We start from the raw sequence: 6,676 nt of genomic DNA, 5'->3' as shown, positions 1-6,676 counted from the left end.
GTTTTAACTCTCGGTGGTGGAGTTTTATTTAACAAAAATTAATAATTTATTTATTTGTTATATAGGGTGAAATTGCATTTGGTAGCTTTTTGCAATTCCTTTATCATATTATTTGTGTGCATGTAGGAAATGAATTAACATGTAATACAGGACATGAAATTACTATAGCCCTAACGGGACAAAAATAACTACTGATTAAAAATTGTAATTTTCACCACCATCATAAAATGCTATCAAACACAATAAATAACTTGTGATGTGTGGGTAATATTGTAATGAAAATGTCCATAACATGTCCACATTATTCTGTGATTTAAACACATCTGGACACTGTAGACAAACAAGATAAAGTAATGATAATGGGGCGGTTTCCCAGACAGGGATTAGACTAGTCCAGAGCTGTCCAACCTAAAAATAACTTGCACTGACATATCTTAAAATACATCAGTGCCCTTTGTTTTGCCTTAAAAATGCACATAAGTAATGTTTATAGTAAGTCATGTTTGTTCAAAAATTTTATATTTCATAATTAAACTAAGGCGTAGTCCTAAGAGTTTATTTTCTGCTCATATTTGAAAACATGTCAAATAAGTAAATAAGTAAGTAAGTAAGTAAGTAAGTAAGTAAGTAAGTAAGTAAGTAAGTAAGTAAGTAAGTAAGTAAGTAAGTAAGTAAGTAAGTAAGTAAGTAAATATATTTATTTATTTATTTATTTATTTATTTATTTATTTATTTATTTATTTATTTATTTATTTATTTATTTATTTATTTATTTATTTATTTATTTATTTGACATGTTTTCAAATATGAGCAGAAAATAAACTCTGTATATTTAATTTAATGTAACATAAAGTAACAAAATATTATTATTTAAAACTTTAAACTATTATATTATGTATTTATTGTAGTATTATAGTATTTATTATAGTATTTAACTATTTCTGCCACAACATATTGTTATATTGTTATAATGCTCTTGTTTGTAGCCTTTGACTAAACGTTTATCCAGTATTTATAATTTGTGGAAGATGTGTTTAGCTGTATGGGTCTCTTAGGAGGAAGTGAGTTGAGAAGGAGAGAGAGAGAGAGGGAGAGAGAGAGAGAGAGAGAGAGAGAGAGAGAGAGAGAGAGAGAGAGAGAGAGACTACGAAAAACTGGGAGTGGAGCTCGTGTATCACTATAACAGTCAAATGGGGCAATTTTACACTCCAAAAAATACACTGAGCACAAATCAAATACATTCTCACACACCCTCACACACACCCAGATGACGTTGAAACGTAATGAATAATTACTACGTCCGAAACTATTGCTCACTCAGATCTCAGGCTTCAGCATTTTAAGTCTCTCCGCTGCAAGTTGCTGCCAAGTTCAACAAAGTGCTAGAAATAATAATTAGTTGCCATGACAACGGCGGCTGGAAAAGGAGGTAGTTATGAGGACGAAACAATACAGAGAGAAATCAGCACCAGGAACCATTTGCATTTGAAGTGTGAAACTTTGCACATATCTGTGTGTGAAAGTCATGTGATTCAGATCTGTTAAAGGACAAGTTCTGTATTTTATACTTAAAGCCCTGGTTTCAAATTGTTTATGATGAAATAGAACGGTTTTGACTGAAATTTGGACATGTCGCCGCTGCCCAATGAAACTCACGTATGTCTAAAACGGTTACTTTTCAGGAAGTTAAAAAAACACCGTATATCAAAAGCAGTTGAATGTAGCGTTGTCATACTTGGTACGGCATCTTTACATGTAACCATATTCTTGCCAGTGTAATAATATAATCCACATTTGACCAAAATTGAGTTTAAATGGACATACGTGCATATTTTACAGTAACGGTGGTCGATACGCATTCTTCCGATCATTAATTAGAATGGCCAAGTCGCATTTAATATTGACAGATGAATACGCTCAGTTTATTAAATAGCCTACCTCTTAGTTTATTAAATATGCTTAGTTTATTTAATATTAATTATACATTTATTAAATGTCTCTTGCAAACTATGAAGGGACAATGAATCAATATACTGACATGGTAATGCTAGACACCAGGGGCGTCAGTTTGTGTTGAAAAGTGGTGGGGACAAAAGATCAGATAAAAAACATTACTTCAGGACAGGAAAAATATTGAATAACGGTGCATCAAAAATGGGCATAGCGTAGGACAGTCAACAACAAGAAAATACTCAGCATAAAACCCGAGGTGCAACCTTCCGATCTCTCTAATGAAGCCAACACGGAAGTGACTTAAACTGCAATTCATCGACTGGCCGCTTGAGGCTGGCTCCAAAAGGGAGTCAATTCCCATAGACTCTCATGTTAAAAATGGCCAACTTTACAGTAGAAAATAATATGTTTACAGCCTGGTACAAAAAGTGTTTTTGGCCTATATAGCTAATTTTGCCCTTCATGACAACTGTGAGGGGGGTGAATTTTTTTGTAACTCATCCGTTTAGATTATATTAAGCCTTAAACTTCTGCATAATTAAGGGCGTGGCCGCTTGAGTGTCGGTTGAACAGCCACTACTGTCACTAGACTCGCGCTAGGCGGGCGTGGTTTCACCTCAGCTTCACCCATGTCCCGCCTCTTTACCCATTTTCGGTTTTCCGCGAGTAATTCGCGGGGACGCGCGGCCAAGATGGCGACGGCAGGCAACGCCTACTTTAAGCTTCAAAAGCGATCTTCACAAGCCAATGGGTGACGTCACGGACACTACGTCCATATTTTTTTAAGGTCTATGATAAAACCCTCAACGATGTCGACTGCACACATGTAACAGTCCCTGCAACACCAGCTCAACCAAACAGTGCCAAAGCACCATACCATAGAAAACAGCAGCGTGTTTAGTCAATGATTACAATGAATTTCATTAAATAAAAGAAAACACACCATAAGCATACAACGCAACATTTGTGACCCTGGACCACAAACCTTAAGCATTGCTTGATTTTTCAGAACATTTTAACCAAATGCTTTTAAAAAAGTGGTGGGATGTCCCCAGCGTCCCCAGTGTAAATAACACCTATGCTAGACAGATACTTTGTTTGCAAAATCCTATCGTAATTTTGTCACTCCTAGACGGGGAAACGTTTACCTTGATGAAGGAAAGTCATTGTCTCACCAGGCTATGTTTATTCAGCTAAATCTAGTGCTGAGCTTTGACTAAACTTTATGAGACCGGCGAGATGCTTCCACAGGCCGGGAGATACGCGGCGTGATTGACAGCTTTGACACCAAATGGATATACGTGAAAATCAGATGACATGATTTCACAACTTTTCATTCGCCATTTAGGTATGTGAAACATACTGTATACAGAAATGAACCTGGACATTCAATTCGTCAAAAAATCTCAAAATCGGCAAAATAGACAAATGTGGTTTTAATCGGACAGCGACGATATGCTGCTGGCCTGAGAATTTTTGGTTTCTGTGGTATCAGCCACCCCACCCTCACAATGGCTGCATAGGTGCACTGGAACAATCCTTCCTAAAATGCATTAAACTTTTGTTTAGAAAGACGTGAAACTCACCGAGTGGTCAGGGGTGTTCACTGATATGCTCACACAAAAAACGCTGCAAAAGATGCTTTCCAACAGGTTTTATCGTAGTTTTTGTCCAACTCCGTTGACTTGTATTAGATGCGCTGTGAGGTACGATATTACTCCGCCGCCGGAAACTGAAATGGAGTTGTTTGTATTCTTGCAATTGGCAAAGGTGGATTATCGTCACCAACTGGGCTGGAGTTTCTATTATTCAAGCTCTCAACAGAAGAATGTTCGGGTGTGAGGCGTTTGGAAAAATAGGTCCACAAGTTTACAACGAATGCTAAAACACCTGTTGGAAAGCATCTATTTTTGTGTGAACATATCAGTGAACACCCCTGACCACTCGGTGAGTTTCACGTCTTTGTAAACGAAAGTTTATTGTATTTTAGGAAGGATTGTTCCAGTGCACCTATGCAGCCATTGTGAGGGTGGGAGGTGATACCACAGAACCCAAAAATTCTCGGGCCAGCATCATATGTCCAAATTTCATTCAAACCGTTCTATTTTATCATAAACAAACTGAAAACAGGGCTTTAAGTGTAAAATATCGAACTTGTCCTTTAAGAAATGAATGTGCCGTATGCAACAACTACGAGAACTATTTTTAAGAACTATATATGATTTGATGAAAAGTAAAAGCAAATTGACAGTTTACTGATGTTTGATGTGTTTACAGTACTTTGTTTAATTTTCTTCTTTATGGAACATTTTTCCAAGTTACCCAACTAGACCATTAAAACGTTTTCTCATTCTGGGCCTGCTCCACTCGGCTCTGATGACATTAAAATCCAACCTTCGGTACAAATGGGAAATATAGGGAGGAAGTGAGCGATGGGGAAAGAGGAAGATTAAATGTTATTACAACAGAGGGACATCCAATAGGAACATATGGTGCTAATGCTATCAGATTTCCCAGAGCATGCTGGGAAGGCACGATCAGAGTCATATCTGATTGCTCGTTCTACACTCAGCCCTAACAATACATCCACAATAAAATCTCATTTACACCAAACCCGGCTCAGGGAATGGTTATCTAATGAAGTCATATGCATTTATTTCCTGTTCACTGAAGCACTGTGTTTATGTGTGTGTGTGTGTGACCAGGAACAGGTGCACTTTGACACACACACCAAAGATATAAAGCACACAGGTCCATTTATTCGATTCAGCTATTTAAATATAAAAGCTTGATGTGTTTAATATTTGTCAGAAATAATACTTCAAATGAAGGAACGGCACATTATATGAGAAAAAAAACTTACAGCACCCATCAGCTAAATCACTTCAGGCATTAATATAGCTAATGTGAATAACAGCCGATCTTTACGTAACCGTGAAAATGAAGTCACCCTTAGCCACAATCTATTCTGCTATAAATCACAACTAACATATCACGTATGACTGCGGTCATAAAGCACTGAAAATATTTCTGAGAATGAACACTTCTGCAAAAATGTATTAGAAATGGCGTTTCTGCAACAAAAGTGGTAATAACTAAGATCGTCCTATAGGTCAGAATCTGCCATGAGCCTATTTCGGGGAAACAGTATTGGAGTCATTTATGCTACAAAAAAGTATCAGCACCATGTAATCATCTCAAACTGTTGCTAGGCGCACATAATTCATGTAGTTGTCATGGTGATATTAATGCCTTTTTTCTGTTGCAGGTCATTGATTTGTTGTTATAGAAAGTATTTGTGTGGCTTTTTGTTAAACTGCAGTAATTACCATTCCAAGACCTTCACAAAGAGAAAGAATCAGACTGCCTGAAGAGAACAATCAGGATTTTCTCACCTCAATGTGAGTGTTGAAGAGCTCCCAGATGTGATAATAACAAAAGTATGTGACGCACACGACGCAGGCAGCTACAGTAGTTAAAGCACGCAAATTAAAGCAATTGACAGGTTAATGTCCTCAATGAAATTAGAATGAAGGAAGGTGAATTTGAACTTGGTTTTATGTTATGTGGTTGCAATAGCAATGTACAGTACTGCAATGGTTTCCAAAACATAAAAATTAGATAGGTCACCAACACTTAAAATTTACTATAAAAACATGTAAGGGAGAATGTGAATGATTTACTTTTGTGTATGAAAGAAAAATGTTGCAGTCCATTTAATTAAAATCTATTTTATTTGGCAAAGTAACATTTTAATTAACACTAATGTGCAAAACTGCATAGCGGCTCGACCGTTCTGTGTGAAGCATGTGTTTACTCTGGGTAACTACAGCCCAAAAACATGCAGGTAACCGGTAGGTGAATTGGAAATGCCAAATTTTAATTGGATCAACTTGTGTATGGATTAACCTGTTCTCACCATAAATAAAGCCATGCTGGAATGGCATTAAAAATAAATAAACAAACATTTCAAACTATCCAAATTACCAAATATTTTTAACAATGTTTAACATAGTTTTATGATTTAAGCTTTTACAGTTTTAGACATTTTACTGTGTTCAATCTTCCTCTTTCTCATAAATAAACACACAGATCCCCCCCCCCCCTCTCTCTCTCAGCAGATGCTGAAGCATCAAGGGTGATAATCAATTCCAGATGAACACACACAGTGATGCAGGTGCCCTCGCACAACTAGACATCATCAAGACGACCTGCCAGCCACCTTCGGCACAGAGGACAGTAGAAGAGCAAATGTCACTATGTTCCATGCCAATGTGTTTCCACAGGGAGCATAAATCATGTGGCACCCAAGGTGGAAAGGAAGTGTGAAAAAAGGCCTGGAGAAATCTAGCACCCTTATATCAGTTTTAATGGCAACAACATAAACAGACGGCTTTTGTAGCCCAAACTTAACTTCTGACAGACTTGCCCAAATAATATTTTTTTATAACAAGCAAAATAAATATCAAATAAACGTCCTTAGTTTAAATTATAGCTAAAATGTAGCAACTTATACACTGAGCTAATGTTGCGGTGTAAAATTAATGTATAGAATGTTAGGTACAGATCTTTGAATTCTTTCCTGGCAGCTAAACCTCTCTGCACACAGTGGTGATACATTATTCCCACCTCCCCTTGTATTTCCGGAAAGATTTTAATTTTCAAAAAGGAGAGAGGTCAGATTAGCCACTAGCCAGACCGTTAAACAATCATAGACCGGAAG

General features: G+C 36.9%; 1 long non-coding RNA gene across 1 annotated transcript; it reads left to right on the top strand.

Moving 5' to 3' along the window:
- Positions 1-5,219: 5,219 nt before the first annotated feature.
- On the top strand, positions 5,220-6,366 carry LOC129451719 (uncharacterized). Its single transcript, XR_008646850.2, has 2 exons — positions 5,220-5,354; positions 6,075-6,366. It is a non-coding gene; the product is annotated as an uncharacterized lncRNA (long non-coding RNA).
- Positions 6,367-6,676: the final 310 nt, after the last annotated feature.

Source organism: Misgurnus anguillicaudatus, chromosome 17 (assembly GCF_027580225.2).
Source record: "Misgurnus anguillicaudatus chromosome 17, ASM2758022v2, whole genome shotgun sequence".
In the NCBI taxonomy this organism is placed as follows: Eukaryota; Metazoa; Chordata; class Actinopteri; order Cypriniformes; family Cobitidae; genus Misgurnus; species Misgurnus anguillicaudatus.
Note: the sequence above shows the minus strand (reverse complement) of the source record. Positions and strands in the feature narration are given on the sequence as shown.